This window comes from Bos grunniens, chromosome 15 (assembly GCF_055505025.1).
Source record: "Bos grunniens cultivar Pamir isolate PY7600 chromosome 15, Bosgru_T2T1.0, whole genome shotgun sequence".
In the NCBI taxonomy this organism is placed as follows: Eukaryota; Metazoa; Chordata; class Mammalia; order Artiodactyla; family Bovidae; genus Bos; species Bos grunniens.
In genome coordinates, this window is record NC_141179.1 from 26,929,169 (window position 1) to 26,946,555 (window position 17,387).

Below are 17,387 nucleotides of genomic sequence, written 5' to 3' on the forward strand. Positions count from 1 at the left end.
ATACTTTCCTCTTGAAAGCAAGAACAAGACAAGGAATTCTGTTAACCCCACATCTATCAATTCAATATTGTACTAGAGGTTTTGGCCAACACACAAAACACCTTCCTTCACTACCTCCAGAAAATGATTGAAAAGGAAAAAAAAGTCATCACTTAAATATAACTGTGCATGTAGAAAATTGAAAAAATTTCCATAGATAAAATTTTAAATGTAAGAAGAAAGTTCTAACAAGTTTGTTGGGTACAAAATAAATATAAAAACAACATTTGTTAGAATATTTACACCACCATATATCAAGCCCTACTATAAATAATATGTTAATTAGGTTGGTGTTGCACTGATGCAGTGATAGCAAAATGGAGCAATGCCATGGAATAGCAAGCCAAGCAATAGACTCTCGATACAGTGCAGAGGTGATCCTGCAGAGAATTAGATAAAAGACAGACTTTTCAAAAATGGTGCCAAGAAAATTGGATATCCATATGGGAGGAAAAGAAATTAGATATCTGTCTCACATCATACACTAAAATCAATTTCAGATGGATTAAAGACCTGATTATGAAGTCAAAATTATATTGCTTTCTGGAATTTCAGTTCCAGAACAAGATACTATAGACTGACATTTTCTTGCTCCTTCTCTCTCTAAATATAGCTAAATACCCAGGAATTTTTAAACAGACAATGATTAAAGGACTCTGAAAGCTGGAAAGAAAAGTCAGACTGGCTAGAGACCTCAGGACTTGAGGAATAACAATGTGATGAGTTCCCTTGGTGGGGGGTGGGGGAGGGGCTGGGTGGTTTGTTTTTGTTTCATTTGCTTTGTTTTATGTCTCTTGTGTATCCTTATACTGGGCACTGGGGAAGCCTACAGCCCAGAGCCACTGACAGGCATAAACAGAGAAAAACAGAAAGACCTTCTCTCTACTGCCAAAGGACCAAAAAGAGGCAAGCCCAACAGAGATCTAGTGGGGAACCTCCACTCCTGCTCCATCACTAGGAAACCAGCAGTGGCAGCAATAAGGACTCAGCCCCCTCAACCCTGCTCCACAACCAGGATGCTGGTGGGTGGGCTACTCTGCTTACAGCAGCAGCAGAAATTCCCCAGGCCACCCAGCCCTTGCTCCACAAGCCAGGCCCAGTGGGTGACCTAATCCATGGGAAATAGTGAAGCCCTGAGCTGTTTAAGCCACCACCGAACAACTGGAACACTGGCGGCTTATCCCATCTGTCAACAGTGGCAACAACCATGAAGATCTGTGTCTCCCTGCTTTCCCTTTAGAGGTATAGGGAGACCCCGGCTCAGGGATTTTCTTCTCTGTCAAAGGTCTCTCAGTAACAGGTGGCCTAAGGGAATACCTTCTGCCACTGCAAACAGTGCTAGCAGGCCTTGAGCAGGTATTTCAACAGCACTAGAGAAACAAAGCAAGTGAAAACATTGCAAGGACCCAGAAAACTGAGCTTTTATTAGAAGTAAAACCACAAAAGTAGGGCAGAACCTATACGTTAAACTTCAAAAGCGTAACTTTCTGCAAAAGTAGATTTAGATGAGATCAAAATTTCTTAATTTAATAACCAAAATATCCAGGATGCAATAAAAAAAATCACCCTTCATAACAACAGAAGAACCACAACTTGAAAAAGAAAAGACAATCAACAGACACTAATCCTGAGATGCTGAATTATTTGACAAGACTTTTAAAGCAACTCAGACAAAATGCCCTGTAATCAATTACAACTTCTATCGAAACAATGAAACATATAGAAAATCTCAGCAAAAAAATAGAAGTCATAAAAAAGAACCAAAGAGAAATAAACTCAAAAATACAATAACTTAAATGAAAAGCTTGCTGAATGGAATCAATAGCAGAGTGGATATGACAGAGCACTAGATCCATGAACTTGAAGTCAAATCAATAGAATTTATTCAATCTGAACAATAAAGAGAAAATAGACTAAAGAAAAAATAAAAGTATCAGGGATTTATACAACAAATATCTAACGTGTATATCAATGGAGTCCCAGAAGAAATAATAGCTGAAAACTTTCCAAACTGGTGAAAAGCAAAAACCTACGGATCCAAGAAGCTGAGTGAATCCCAAATAGGATAAACCAAAAGAAATATATACCAAGAAATATCACAAACTTCTGAAAACTAATGGTGAAGGGAAAAAATCTTAAAAACAGCCAGAGATAAATGACACATTATTAAAACCCACCAATTTGAATGACAGAGGATATCTTATCTGAACCCATGAAGCAGACAAAAATGGCATAACATTTTTCAGTTCTTAAACGGCAACCTTGAATCAACTGAAACAGGTATCAGGGCTTTTTGTTTTCTTTTGTTTGTAGACACAAACAAGTTTATTTTTTTTTCTTTTAAAATTTATTTGCATTGGAATATAGTTAATTTACACTGTGTGCTAGTTCCTACTGTATAGCAAAGTGAATCAGATATAGATATATATATATATATATATATACACACACATACACTCTTTTTTTCCTTCCCCTATGTAAGTCATTACAGAGTATTGAGTAGAGTTCCCTGTGCTATGCAGTGAGTTCTTATTAGTTACCTGTTTTATAATAGTAATCAGTTAGTAAGTTCAGTCTCTCAGTCATGTCTGATTCTTTGTGACCCCATGGACTGCAGCTCGCCAGGGTTCCCTGTCCATCACCAATTCCCCGAGCTTGCTTAAACTCATGTCCATTGAGTCAGTGATGCCATCCAATCATCTCATCTTCTGTCGTCCCCTTCTCCTCCTGCCCTCAATCTTTCCCAGAATCAGGGTCTTTTCTAAGGAGTCAGTTCTTCTCATCAGGTGGCCTTGTTAATCCCAATCTCCCAATTTATCCCCCTTATCCTCCTTGGTAACCATAAGGCTGTTTTCTACATCTGTGACTCTATTTCTGTTTTGTAAATCAGCTTATTTTTAAATTTATGAAAAGAGAAAAGCTCTAGAATGGCCAAAACAATTTTGAAAAAGAAGAATTAAGTGCTAGAAATAATTTTTCCCAATGTTAAGTCTTACTATATGGCTAGGGTATTCAATGGGCTTCCTAGGTGGTGTGAGTGGTAAAGATCTCGCCTGCTAATGCAGGAGACATAAGAAATGTAGGTTCGATCCCTAGGTTGGAAAGATTCCCCTGGAGGAGCGCATGGCAACCACTCCAATATTCTTGCCTGGAGAATCCCATGGACAGAGGAGCCTGGCGGGCTACAGTCCGTAGAGTCACAAAGAGTCAGATTTGACTGAGCACGCACACAGTATATTCAATTAAATGTAATACTAATAGGGGGATAGACATATAGATCAGTGCCATAGAACAGAGAATTCAGAAATAGATCCACACAAAAATACCCAACACATTTTTGATAAAAGAACAAAACTAACTAAAGAAGAAGAGACAGCTTTTTAACTAAGTGGTACTGGGGCTATCCATAAGCATAAAATGGACTTTGATTCTAAACCATGCATTTTATGTGCAAATAAATAAAAATGAATCATGGGCCAAATCTTAGGGAAAAAAGCATAAGAGAAAACCTTTGAGTTCCAAGATTATGTAGAAAGTTCTTAGACCTGACACCAAAAACACAATCCATAAAGGAAAAATTAGAACTTACCAAAATTAAAAAGTTTTCTCTCAAAAGATCCTCTTAAGTGGACAAAAAGACTGAAAGAAAGTGTTTGCAGTATTGTGAAGAATTTGTATCTAGACTACATAGAGAACTATCAAAATTCAGCATAAAAAAAAATCCAGTTAGATAGTGGGCAAAAGACACGCACAGACATTTTATCAAAGAGCATATGCAGATGACAAATAAGCACATGATGTCCAACATCGTTAGCCATTAGAGAAATGCAAATGAAAACTACAGTGAGACAGTACTGCACACCTATCAGAATAGTTGATGTGAAAAATCACACCGAATACTAACAAGGATGTGAAGAAACTGGTTCACCTATATATTTCTAGTGCCAATGTAAAATGGTACAACCACTTCAGAAGATAATTTGATATTTCCTTTATAGTTAAAAATTCACACAACAACCAGACAATTAGGCATTTATTCCAGAGAATTGAAAACTTGTTTTCACACAGAAGCTTGTATAAAAATATTTATAACAGCTTTATTTGTAATTGCTCCAAAACAGAAACTATCCACTGTCCTCAATTAGCTGAAAGATTAAATAGGCAGTGGTGCATTTATATTCTGGATTACTACTCAGCAGTAAAAAGGAATAAACTTGAAAACTGCAACAACTTGGATGAACCTAGAGGAAATTACACTGAGTTTAAAAAGTTATGGTTGAAAGTGTATATGCTGCATGATTCCACTTATACAGCATTCATGAAATAGCATAATTACAGAGATGGAGAGCAGATTAATGCTTACCCAGAGACAGGGATAGAGAGAGGAGGAGATAGCTATTGGGGCGTGGCATGAAGGGAGTCTTGTGATAACTATACACTTATGTATAGGGATTGTGGCAGTGATTCCATGAAGCTACACTTGTAATAAAACTGCTTGCTGCTGCTGCTAAGTCGCTTCAGTCGTGTCCGACTCTGTGCGACCCCATAGATGGAAGCCCACCAGGCTCCCCCGTCCCTGGGATTCTCCAGGCAAGAGTACTGGAGTGGGGTGCCATCACCTTCTAGTGATACAAATACACATTCATGTATGTACAGGTGCTATATGTGAGTGCAGTGAAATCTGAATATGCTCTGTAGATTGCAGTGATGTCAATTTCCTGGTCCTGGGATTTCACCCCAGTTCTACAACGTGTTAACATCGGGAGATGCTGGGTGAAGGATGCATGTATGGAGATTCCCCATATGTTTTTTTTTTAAAAAAACACTAGCTTTGTTGTTTTTCAGTTGCTAAGTCGTATTACTTTGTTATTAATATAATGGTTTTTATTGTTACCCTTTTTCATGTTTAAGAGGCAGAAACATCTACCTGATATCAGGCCATGACTATGGGATAGAAGGGGAGAATGTTCTTTTTGACCCTCTTTTGCTTACAGAGGTGGTTGGTGGGGAGGTTCCTCTTGAAAGTTTGAACTGGTGGCAGAGGAAGAAATACCCTTTATGCCCTGTAATTTCTAAACTGCTGTTTTTTAAAATGTATTTTTAATTGGCGCATAAGTGCGTTACAATGCTGCATTGGCTTCTGCCACCCAACAGTGCGAGTCAGCCATGAGTATACCTATGTCCCCTCCCTCCGGAGCCTTCCTCCCCCACTTCCGCCCCATCCCACCCCTCTAGGTAGTCACAGAGCACTGGGCTGGGCTGCCTGCGTCATTCGGCATCTTCCCACTGGCTTAGAGTGGAAAGCTGCTCTATTTTACACATTGCGGTGCATATGTTTCAATGCCACTCTCTCAATTCATCCTTCTTCTCCTTCCCCCTCTGTGTCCGCATATATTTTTTAGTGCCTCTTGTGGCTCTACAATTATTCCAAAATAAAAAATAAAGATTTTAAAAATTATTTTGTTTTTAGATGACAAAATAAAATAACCTCATCACCTCAAGGTAGGGAAGAATTTCTTAAACAAAACACAAAATATACTACATACGAAAGACATTTCCTCAGTTTTCAATCTTACTCAAACTTCTTGAAGCACTTTATATTATTCAATATTATTTACCTTGAAATCTAGCTTTGATTATTTTCTAGCTTGGCTTCTATGGATCTTCAGTTCAGTTTAGTAGCTCAGTTGTGTCCGACTCTTTGCAACCCCGTGAATTGAAGCACGCCAGGCCTCCCTGTCCATCACCAACTCCCGGAGTTCACCCAGACTCACGTCCGTCGAGTCAGTGATGCCATCCAGCCATCTCATTCTCTGTCATCCCCTTCTCCTCCTGTCCACAATCCCTCCCACAATCAGAGTCTTTTCCAATGAGTCAACTCTTTGCATGAGGTGGCCAAAGTACTGGAGTTTCAGCTTCAGCATCATTCCTTCCAAAGAAATCCCAGGGCTGATCTCCTTCAGAATGGACTAGTTGGATGTCCTTGCAGTCCAAGGGACTCTCAAGAGTCTTCTCCAACACCACAGTTCAAAAGCAATTCTTCGGCACTCAGCCTTCTTCACAGTCCAACTCTCACATCCATACATGACCACTGGAAAAACCATAGCCTTGACTAGACGGACCTTTGTTGGCAAAGTAATGTCTCTGCTTTTCAATATGCTATCTAGGTTGGTCATGGATCTTAAACTTATCTATAATTTTCTTTTACTTCTCAGAATTTATTCACTTTGTTAAATGACTACTGAGCACCTATCATGTGCCAAGAATTGTTTTATGCTCATTCAGTCATGTTCAACTCTTTGCCACCCCATGGACAGTAGCCCGCCAGGATCATCTGTCCGTGGACTTTTCCATGCAAGAATTCTGGAGCAGGTTGCCATTTCCTCTTTCAGGGGATCTTCCTGACCCAGGGATTGAACCCACATCTCTTGCATTGCAAAAGAATTCTTTACCACTGCACCATCTGGGAAGCAGGCTATAATAGTGAACAAAAGAGGTTTTTCAAATAGATAGCTTCCTATCCTGATGGGGCTTACAGTTTAGTGCTAGCTGGTGGTTGAGAAGACAAAAAAAAAAAAGTATAAATAAATAAGTAAAATATAGTAGTATGTCAGTTGGTGATAAATGTTGCAGAAAAACTATAAATCATGAAAAGGGAATAAAGATGCTGGGGAGAGATAAAGTGTGCAGTTTTAAATAGAATGATTAGGGAGTTCCTCACGGAGGTGTCTTCTGAGCAGGGAATTAAAGGAGGTGAAGAATGTGCTGCGAAACTACCCGGGGGCAAGTGTTTAGAAAAGAGGTTTGAGCAGGAAGGTGTATGCTTGGCTCAAGGGTGGGTAAGGGGGCCACGGAATCCAGAACAGACTAAAGAAAAAAGTAACAGGAGCTGAGGTCAGGGTGGTAATGACACCGGATCCCAGTGTAAGGCCCTTACTTTCCCTCTACATCAGTGGTCTTGAAACACAGTCCTCACCCAGCAGCATCAGCATCTCCTGGGATGGTGTTAGAAATGCTCAACATCGCTAGTTATCAGAGAAATGCAAATCGATATTACAATGTGATATCACCTCACACCAGCCAGAACGGCTATCATCAAAAAAGTCTACAAATAATGAATGCTACAGAGATTGTGGAGAAAAAGGAACCCTCCTACACTGTAGGTAGGAATGTAAATTGGTGCAGCCACTATGGAGAAAGCTTTGGAGGTTCCTTAAAAAACTAAAAATAGAGCTACCATATGAACCAGCAAGCCTACTCCTGGGCTTATATCTGGAGAAAACTTTTGAAGAGGTATGTGCAACCCAAGGTTCGTTGCAGAAATATTTACAATAGCCAAGACGTGGAGACAACCTAAATGTCCATGGACAGAGGAGTGATAAAGAAGATGTGATACATGCACACAATCGAATAGTATTCATAAAAAGAAGGAAATAAAGCCATTTGCAACAACACAGATGGGGCTAGAAATGATCATAATAAGTAAGGCAGACAAAGCCAAATATGATATCATTAAGATGTAGAATCTAAAACAATGACACACACGAGTGGAGGTTGCCATAGCCAGGCATCCCTGGGGAGGAAGCCGCGGCTCCTCCCTGGAGCTCAGGCCACAGCCGCCTACATTCGCACCGGTGAGTCGCCCGGAGGGCCCGGCTGCTCAGGGCCTCCAGGTGGGCGGGAGCGGGCAGGCCAGGTGTGTGAGGGGGCTGGCCCAGCTTCCCAGGGGCCGCGACTAGAGAGGCGCCCCCATGCCGTTCACTTTCCCTTCGCTCTGGTCCAGGCGATGCACTCCCATCCTTGGCCCGTTGCTGGCTCCCTGGGCCCTGGGGCCTGCCGGGCCTCCCTCCATCAGTCTGGCCTGGGGAGGGTCTGTGGACATACCAGCAGCCTGATTGATGCCGCAGTTCAGTGCAGTTCAGTTCAGTCGCTCAGTTGTGTCCGACTCTTTGCAATCCCATGGCATCCCACTCCAGTACTCTTGCCTGGAATATCCCATGGGCAGAGGAGCCTGGTAGGCTGCAGTCCATGGGGTCGCACAGAGTCGGACACAACTGAGCGACTTCACTTTCATGCATTGGAGAAGGAAATGGCAACCCACTCCAGTGTTCTTGCCTGGAGAATCCCAGGGATTGGGGAGCCTGGGGGACTGCCGTCTATGGGGTCGCACAGAGTCGGACACGACTGAAGCAACTTAGCAGCAGCAGCAGCAGCAGAACTGCAGCACGCCAGGCTTCCCTGTCCATCACCAACTCCTGGAGCTTACTCAAACTCATGTCCATTGAGTTGGTGATGCCATCCAGCCATCTCATCCTCTGCCATCCCCTTCTCCTCTGCTTTCAATCTTTCCTAGCATCAGGGTCTTTTCCAATGAGTCAGTTCTTCACATCAGGTGGCCAAAATATTGGAGTTTGGTCTCCCCAGGGAGACTGTTAACCACCTGCCCGCCTGGGGCACCTCAGGCTGGAGACCACTGCCTTGCAGTTGACACTGCATGGTCAGGAATTTTTTTTATTAAAAAAAAAAGTGACACAGATGAACTTATAAACAAAAAACAGAAATAGATGTATGGGTATAGAAAACAAACTTTCACCTGTGTCTCTTTTGCTGTCTTGCATATAGGGTTGTCATTACCATCTTTCTAAATTCCATATATATGCGTTAGTAGACTGTATTGGTGTTTTTCTTTCTGGCTTACTTCACTCTGTATAATAGGCTCCAGTTTCATCCACCTCATTAGAACTGATTCAAATGTATTCTTTTTAATGGCTGAGTAATACTCCATTGTCTATATGTACCACAGATTTCTTATCCATTCATCTGCTGATGGATGTCTTAGAACAGTCTTTTGGACTCTGAGGGAGAGGGAGTGGGGGATGATTTGGGAGAATGACATTAAAACATGTATGCTGCTGCTGCTGCTGCTAAGTTGCTTCAGTTGTGTTCGACTCTGTGCGACCCCATAGATGGCAGCCCACCAGGCTCCCCCGTCCCTGGGATTCTCCAGGCAAGAACACTGGAGTGGGCTGCCATTTCCTTCTCCAATGCATGAAAGTGAAAAGGGAAAGTGAAGTCACTCAGTCGTGTCCGACTCTTCGAGACCCCATGGACTGCAGCCTACCAGGCTCCTCTGCCCATGGGATTTTCCAGGCAAGAGTACTGGAGTGGGGTGCCATTGCCTTCTCCGGTAAAACATGTATAATATCATATAAGAAATGAATCGCCAGTCCAGGTTCGATGCAGGATACAGGAAGCTTGGGGCTGGTGCACTGGGATGACCCAGAGGGATGGTATAGGGAGGGAGGTGGGAGGGGGGTTCAGGATGGGGAACACGTGTATACCCGTGGAGGATGCATGTTGATGTATGGCAAAACCAATACAACATTGTAAAGTAAAAAAAATAATAATAATTAAAAAATTAAAAAAAAAGAAAACAAACTTTCCATTACCAAATGAGAAAGGGGATGAAAGATAAACTGTGAGTTTGAGATTAATATATATATCAGATCATATATATATATATCAGTATATATAAGAAATAATCAACAGGAACCCACTATATAGCTCTGAGAACTATACTTAATATTTTGTAATAACCTATAAAGGAAAATAACCTGGAAAAGCATACATACATACATACATATATATATATATATGTATCAGTTCAGTTCAGTCGCTCAGTTGTGTCCGACCTTTGTGACCCCATGAATCGCAGCATGCCAGGCCTCCCTGTCCATCACCAACTCCTGGAGTTCATCCAGACTCATGTCCATTGAGCCAGTGACGCCATCCAGCCATCTCATCCTCTGTCGTCCCCTTCTCCTCCTGCCCCCAATCCCTCCCAGCATCAGAGTCTTTTCCAGTGAGTCAACCCTTCGCATGAGGTGGCCAAAGTACTGGAGTTTCAGCTTTAGCATCATTCCTTCCAAAGAAATCCCAGGGCTGATCTCCTTCAGAATGGACTGGTTGGATCTCCCTCCTGTCCAAAGGACTCTCAAGAGTCTTCTCCAACACCACAGTTCAAAAGCATCAATTCTTTGGCACTCAGCTTTCTTCACAGTCCAACTCTCACATCCATACATGACCACTGGAAAAACCATAGCCTTAACTAGACGGACCTTTGTTGGCAAAGTAATGTCTCTGCTTTTGAATATGCTATCTAGGCTGGTCATAACTTTCCTTCCAAGGAGTAAGCGTCTTTTAATTTCATGCCTGCAGTCACCATCTGCAGTGATTTTGGAGCCCCCCAAAATAAAGTCTGACACTGTTTCCACTGTTTCCCCATCTATTTCCCATGAAGTGGTGGGACTGGATGCCATGATCTTCGTTTTCTGAATGTTGAGCTTTAAGCCAACTTTTTCACTCTCCACTTTCACTTTCATCAAGAGGCTTTTTAGTTCCTCTTCACTTTCTGCCATAAGGTTGGTGTCATCTGCATATCTGAGGTAATTGATATTTCTCCCGGCAATCTTGATTCCAGCTTGTGTTTCTTCCAGTCCAGAGTTTCTCATGATGTACTCTGCATATAAGTTAAATAAGCAAGGTGACAATATACAGCCTTGACGTACTCCTTTTCCTATTTGAAACCAGTCTGATGTTTCATGTCCAGTTCTAACTGTTGCTTCCTGACCTGCATACAAATTTCTCAAGAGGCAGGTCAGGTGGTCTGATATTCCCATCTCTTTCAGAATTTTCCACAGTTTATTGTGATCCACACAGTCAAAGGCTTTGGCATATCAATAAAGCAGAAATAGATGTTTTTCTGGAACTCTCTTGCTTTTTTCATGATCCAGCAGATGTCGGCAATTTGATCTCTGGTTCCTCTGCCTTTTCTAAAACCAGCTTGAACATCTGGAAGTTCACAGTTCACGTGTTGCTGAAGCCTGGCTTGGAGAATTTTGAGCATTACTTTCCTAGTGTGTGAGATGAGTACACTTGTGCCCTAGTTTGAGCATTCTTTGGCATTGGCTGTCTTTGGGATTGGAATGAAAACTGACCTTTTCCAGTCCTGTGGCCACTGCTGAGTTTCCCAAATTTGCTGGCATATTGAGTGCAGCACTTTAACAGCATCATCTTTCAGGATTTGAAAATATGGAGAAGGAAATGGGAACCCACTCCAGTATTCTTGCCTGGAAAATTCCATGGCCAGAGGAGTCTGATGGGGTATAGTCCATATGGTCGCAAAGAGTGGGACATGACTGAGCACACACATATACATAATGTAATAATATATATATAATATATTGAATAATATATAAATAATTGAATCTCTTTGCTGTACACTTAAAACTAACACATTATAAATCAATATATTTCTTTTTTTTTCTAATTTTATTTTATTTTTAAACTTTACATAATTGTATTAGTTTTGCCAAATATCAAAATGAATCCGCCACAGGTATACATGTGTTCCCCATCCTGAACCCTCCTCCCTCCTCCCTCCCCATACCATCCCTCTGGGTCGTCCCAGTGCACTAGCCCCAAGCATCCAGTATCGTGCATCGAACCTGGACTGGCAACTCGTTTCTTACATGATATTTTACATGTTTCAATGCCATTCTCCCAAATCTTCCCACCCTCTCCCTCTCCCACAGAGTCCATAAGACTGTTCTATACATCAGTGTCTCTTTTGCTGTCTCGTACACCGGGTTATTGTTACCATCTTTCTAAATTCCATATATATGCGTTAGTAGACTGTATTTATGTTTTTCCTTCTGGCTTACTTCACTCTGTATAATAGGCTCCAGTTTCATCCACCTCATTAGAACTGATTCAAATGTATTCTTTTTAATGGCTGAGTAATACTCCATTGTGTATATGTACCACAGCTTTCTTATCCATTCATCTGCTGATGGACATCTAGGTTGCTTCCATGTCCTGGCTATTATAAACAGTGCTGCGATGAACATTGGGGTACACGTGTCTCTTTCCCTTCTGGTTTCCTCAGTGTGTATGCCCAGCAGTGGGATTGCTGGATCATAAGGCAGTTCTATTTCCAGTTTTTTAAGGAATCTCCACACTGTTCTCCATAGTGGCTGTACTAGTTTGCATTCCCACCAACAGTGTAAGAGGGTTCCCTTTTCTCCACACCCTCTCCAGCATTTATTATTTGTAGACTTTTGGATCGCAGCCATTCTGACTGGTGTGAAATGGTACCTCATAGTGGTTTTGATTTGCATTTCTCTGATTATGAGTGATGTTGAGCATCTTTTCATGTGTTTGTTAGCCATCTGTATGTCTTCTTTGGAGAAATGTCTATTTAGTTCTTTGGCCCATTTTTTGATTGGGTCGTTTATTTTTCTGGAGTTGAGCTGTAGGAGTTGCTTGTATATTTTTGAGATTAGTTGTTTGTCAGTTGCTTCATTTGCTATTATTTCCTCCCATTCTGAAGGCTGTCTTTTCACCTTGCTAAAAAAAATAAAATAAAATAAATCAATATATTTCAATTAAAAAAAAAACACATATTCCCAGGCTTTTCCCACTACCTGCTAAATTAGAAACTCTAGAAATGGGGCCAGCAATCTGTGTTGTAACAGCCCTGTTGGGTGATTTCTTTTTTCTGAGCCCCCATGGTGATTTTCTTTAAACTTATTTTTTAAAATTAATTTTGATTGAAGTATACTTGGCTGACAGTGTTAGTTTCTGCTGTACAGCAAAGTGAATCAGTTATATATATAAATATATATTTATAAAAAAGTCAGTTATACATTTACATATATACCTAAATGTCTATATCTATATCCACCCTTTTTAAGATTCTTTTCCCATATAGGTCATTACAGAGCATGGAGTAGAGTTCTCTATGCTATAAATAGCTTCTTATTATACATTTTTTATGGTATATGTCAATTCTAATCTCCAGATTTATCTTTTCCCCCTTCCTCCTTGGTAACCATAAATTTGTTTTCTACATTTGTGATTCTATTTCTGTTTTGTAAATAAGTTCATTTATCCCTCTTTTTTTAGATTCCACATGTAAGAATGTCACTCATATTTATCTTTCTCTGTCTGACTTCACTCAGTGTGACAATCTCTAGGTCCATCCACGTCACTGGAAATGACATTATTTTATTCTTTTTTTATGGTTGAGTAATGCAACAAAGGTCCGTCTAGTCAAGGCTATGGTTTTTCCAGTAGTCACGTACGGATGTGAGAGTTGGACTATAAAGAAAGCTGAGCACCGAAGAATTGATGCTTTTGAACTATGGTGCTGGAGAAGACTCTTGAGAATCCCTTGGACTGAAAGGAGATCCAACCACTCCATCCTAAAGGAAATCAATCCTGAGTATTCATTGGAAGGACTGATGCTGAAGCTGAAACTCCAATACTTTGGCCACCTGATGACTCATTGGAAAAGTTCTTGACGCTAGGAAAGATTGAAGTTGGGAGGAGAAGGGGACGACAGAGGCTGAGATGGTTGGATGGCATTACCAACTCAATGGACATGAGTTTGAGTAAGCTCCGGGAGTTGGTGATGGACAGGGAAGCCTGGTGTGCTAAAGTCCATGGGGTTGCAAAGAATCAGACACAACTGAGCAACTGAAGTGACTGACTGATATTGTTCTCCATAGTGACTGTACCAATTTACATTCCCACCAACACTGTAGGAAGGTTCTCTTTTCTCTGCACCCTTTCCAGCATTTATTGTTTGTAGAGTCTTTAATGATGGCCATTCTGACCAGTGTGAGGTGATACCTCATTGTAGCTTTAATTCATGCAGCTCAATATAAACAACAACAACAACAAAAAACCAATCAAAAAATGGGCAGAAGATCTAAATAGAGATTTCACCAAAGAAGAGATATGGATGTCGAAAAGGCGCTTGAAAAGATTCTCAACATCACTACTTATTAGAGGGTGATTCTGATGCACACTAGAGTTTGAGAAACACTGCTCTAAATCATATGGAAACCATCTGAGAGCCTTGAGCAGAAGACTGGGATGGTCTGATTTACCTTCTGGCTTCTCTGTTGAAAATATTTCACAGGTGTGGACACAAGGAGGCCAGCAAGGAGACTACTGCAAAGATCTATGGGAGACTTGATGGTGGCTTTTTCTAAAGTCATAGTGGTGAAGATAGAGAGGGGGTTATCACCACTGATTTCTCAAGGATTGTTTTTCCATGAGTTATTTTCTTTTGAGTTTGGTCACAAGGTTTCACATGTAATTTGCATAAGAAGATGCTCAGATCCGTGTATTCCTGGGCACCTTGCAGGGCTCCCTATCCCCTATATTCAACTCCTTTTAGGATATTTGAAAGGAAATATCACCAAGCCTTCACTCAGTGGAACTACTCTTCATGTTTTGGTATCTGCAGTACATGTGTTTACACTGATAAATTCCCAAAGACTTAAAAATAAATCCATTTCTGGGCTTTATTAACCCCCATAGGACTGAGGTCCTGTCACACCTATGAATTAGGTTACTCTGTCTCCAAAACCCATTAAAAATATTTGACATCTGTGCTTGTGTGCATGTGCTCAGTCACTCAGTCATGTTTGACTCATTGCGAACCCGTGGACTGTAGCCTGCCAGGCTCCTCTAGTCATGGGATTTTCTAGGCAAGAATATTTGAGTGGGTTGCCATTTCCTCCTCCAGGGGATCTTCCCCACCCAGAGAATCAACCCTCATCTCCCATGTCTCCTGCACTGCAGGCGGATTCTTTGCCACTGAGCCATTGGGGAAACCCATCCTGTCACCTAATATTCCTAAGAACTGATGTCCAGTCTAGGATGACAATTTTGTCATTTTGCAAGGGTTAGGGTTTATGTTCCCAAATGTTGGGTTGGTTCTTGTGGGATCACTACAGCCAAGGAATCTGTAAGCCTCTAGTTGGTTCAGTTCTAAATGTTGATAGTGACAGATGATAAGAATGAGATGAATGTTTGTAAGAACTGCATGATCTCTGAGTGTTTATTTATTTGATCTTATAAAAATTAATCTTAGAATTTGGACTACATGTAATGCTAAACACATGTCACTGATTCCAAACTTAATACGGTGCATGGAAATGTTAACAGGAATTAGAAGTACTTCAGAGTCTGTCACGGGGACAGACTATTGACACAATCTGCTTATGCCTTCTGAAACCTATATTTAGTCACGGACAATTTTATGTAACTCTTTTAAGAGTTTAATGGCTAAAATCATTAGTCTCGTGTCTAAGAAGAATGAGATTGTTAATTGTGTTTACAATGAAAGATGTGAATAAATAAACAGAGTATGTTAATATTTTATTATAACTGTTAGGATTTGCTAGAACAGTATTTAATACATTGGGTACAACTAGTAGATTTTATTTCTCATGCTAGGTCCTATGATTGCTAATGACTGCTTGGAGCTCTGGGCAAAGAGTTCTGAGGCTGAGTATGGTTACCTCAAGAAAGAGGGTCACGTCTGATATAAATTTTCTGCTGTTGGAGTGGGTCGTGGGCACAGGGGTGGGGGTGGCTTTAGAGCCTCATATTGCCTGACTCTTCCACAGAAGCAAAAACTGTCAGCTTTATTTGGATAAAATCAACATTTCCCAGCCTGGATGGGAACTCCCGACTCCTCAACTATCCACTTTGAATGTGCTTATCTTTCTCATCTTTGCATTTTTCTCAAGAGCCCACTGCTCATCCAGCTGCTGTTCTATCTAGCATGAGATTCTCTGTTTAGCTTTGAGGGTTCTTATGATCTCCTTCCTCCCATTCTATGCCTATCATCCTCCTAAGGTCCTTTATGCATACCCTTCTTTCTGGTTAGCCTGGCTTCCTTATTGTCACAAGTGGAAAAATATTGATAATTTTGTCTCTGAACATTTGGTTAAACCTTCCATTTGAGTCTGAAATGTCCACTCTCCTCTCTATTTAATTTCTATCGTCTTTCAAGATGTGTTATAAGTCCTTTGTAGACTGTGGAGTCTTCCCGCATTGCCCTGACCCCTCTCCCCAACACTGCAGTTCTTGATCTAATAGAAGCATGGAGTGTGCTGCAGAAATCATGATATCTTTCTTAAAGCAAAACAACAGAACAAAACATAAAAACCAATGATGAATTACAGAGAATTGGGTAACGTTGGAAAGTTTGGAAGAGCATGCCCTAGGCTGCGCTTTTACAAAGACTTAAAGAATGTCAAGAATTCATCCACTTGGGAAGCTGCTTCCTAGATCCAAGAGGAAAGGTTAGGGATTAGGAATAAAAACCCTAGAACACTTGGTTTTAGGGACATATCATTTTAGGTAAAGTCCAGGAATCAGATATTGCCAGTATCGTAACTGTTGAGTTAAGAGCCACATCAGTCCTGCCAGAGTACACTAGGAAAAAGGCTGCCCTATGCCCAACATTTTGGCATCTGAGAATCAAATGACTGGATGATGGAATACGGGGCACAAATGCCCTGCTTCATGGTCATGCTTGCCAGCAGAAGACAGCGGATGCCTGAAAGGATGCCCACCTCTGCCTTCTAGATCTTGCCTGAGTAGATGTGATTGCCTCAAGCTAAATCTTGAAATCCAGCTGGAAAAGCCTAGGGAATGCAGTTCCTGGCATTCTACCATCTACCATACAGAAAGATACACTAGAAAGAGAGTGGGATTGATCTTGGTGAGGCAGCAGGGAGTGGTGGTGTGAAGCAAGATCTTAATTTCCTGCCCAGGAATTGGACCTGGGTAGCCTGGATGAGAACCAGGAATCCTAGCCACCAGACCAGCAAGGCTACTGGCTAGAAGCAATTTTTCCCTGGATCTTTGCCCCCAGTAAAAAAATGTATTTATCACGGAGGCAGAAACTGTAAATGCAGGTAAAGTTTATTATTAGAGACAAAGCGCAACAACAAGTGGGGGAGCGCATAGAGAAATAGTTTGTTTAGATGAGATAGAAGCAAGACAGAGATGCACATGTGGAGAGAAATGGTGTGGGGATCCCCCGTAGTGAGGAGGAGGGCAGTACAGCGGCTGTTAAGTCATTTATATAAGGCAGTTCTTCTGGGTCTTTGTCTTCCTTCAGGCATAATATCTGGTTTCTTTTTCTACATCTGACCTCCCCTGGGTGTACACTTACCCCTCAGCCTATATAAATCTTGAAGTGAAGGCTTCTGGGAGGAACAAGGCTCACTGCGGCCTGGAATTATCCCCTCGCTTTTGACCGACAAGGATCTGTGCATGTGTAACGTCTCCCTGTCCCCAAAAGAGAGGGGAGCAAAGATTCCTTAATCCTTTACTCAAACAGGCTTTGGCCCCTCTTTGTCCTTGCCATGATTATTACCTTAGAGACAAACACTGGCTATTTACCCTGCTTCTGTTGTTGCTTCCATTTTGGAGGGCAAACAGGAGGCTGATTGTAAATGCCTTAACAGGAGCCCATC

General features: G+C 41.3%; 1 long non-coding RNA gene across 1 annotated transcript in view; it reads right to left on the reverse strand.

The window, feature by feature from the left end:
• Positions 1-11,356: 11,356 nt before the first annotated feature.
• Positions 11,357-17,387, reverse strand: part of LOC147357489 (uncharacterized) — a 41,611-nt gene continuing 35,580 nt past the window's right edge. Inside the window, exon 2 of the long non-coding RNA XR_015142477.1 lies at positions 11,357-12,447. This is a non-coding gene — a long non-coding RNA (uncharacterized LOC147357489). The remainder of the gene's footprint in view (positions 12,448-17,387) is intronic.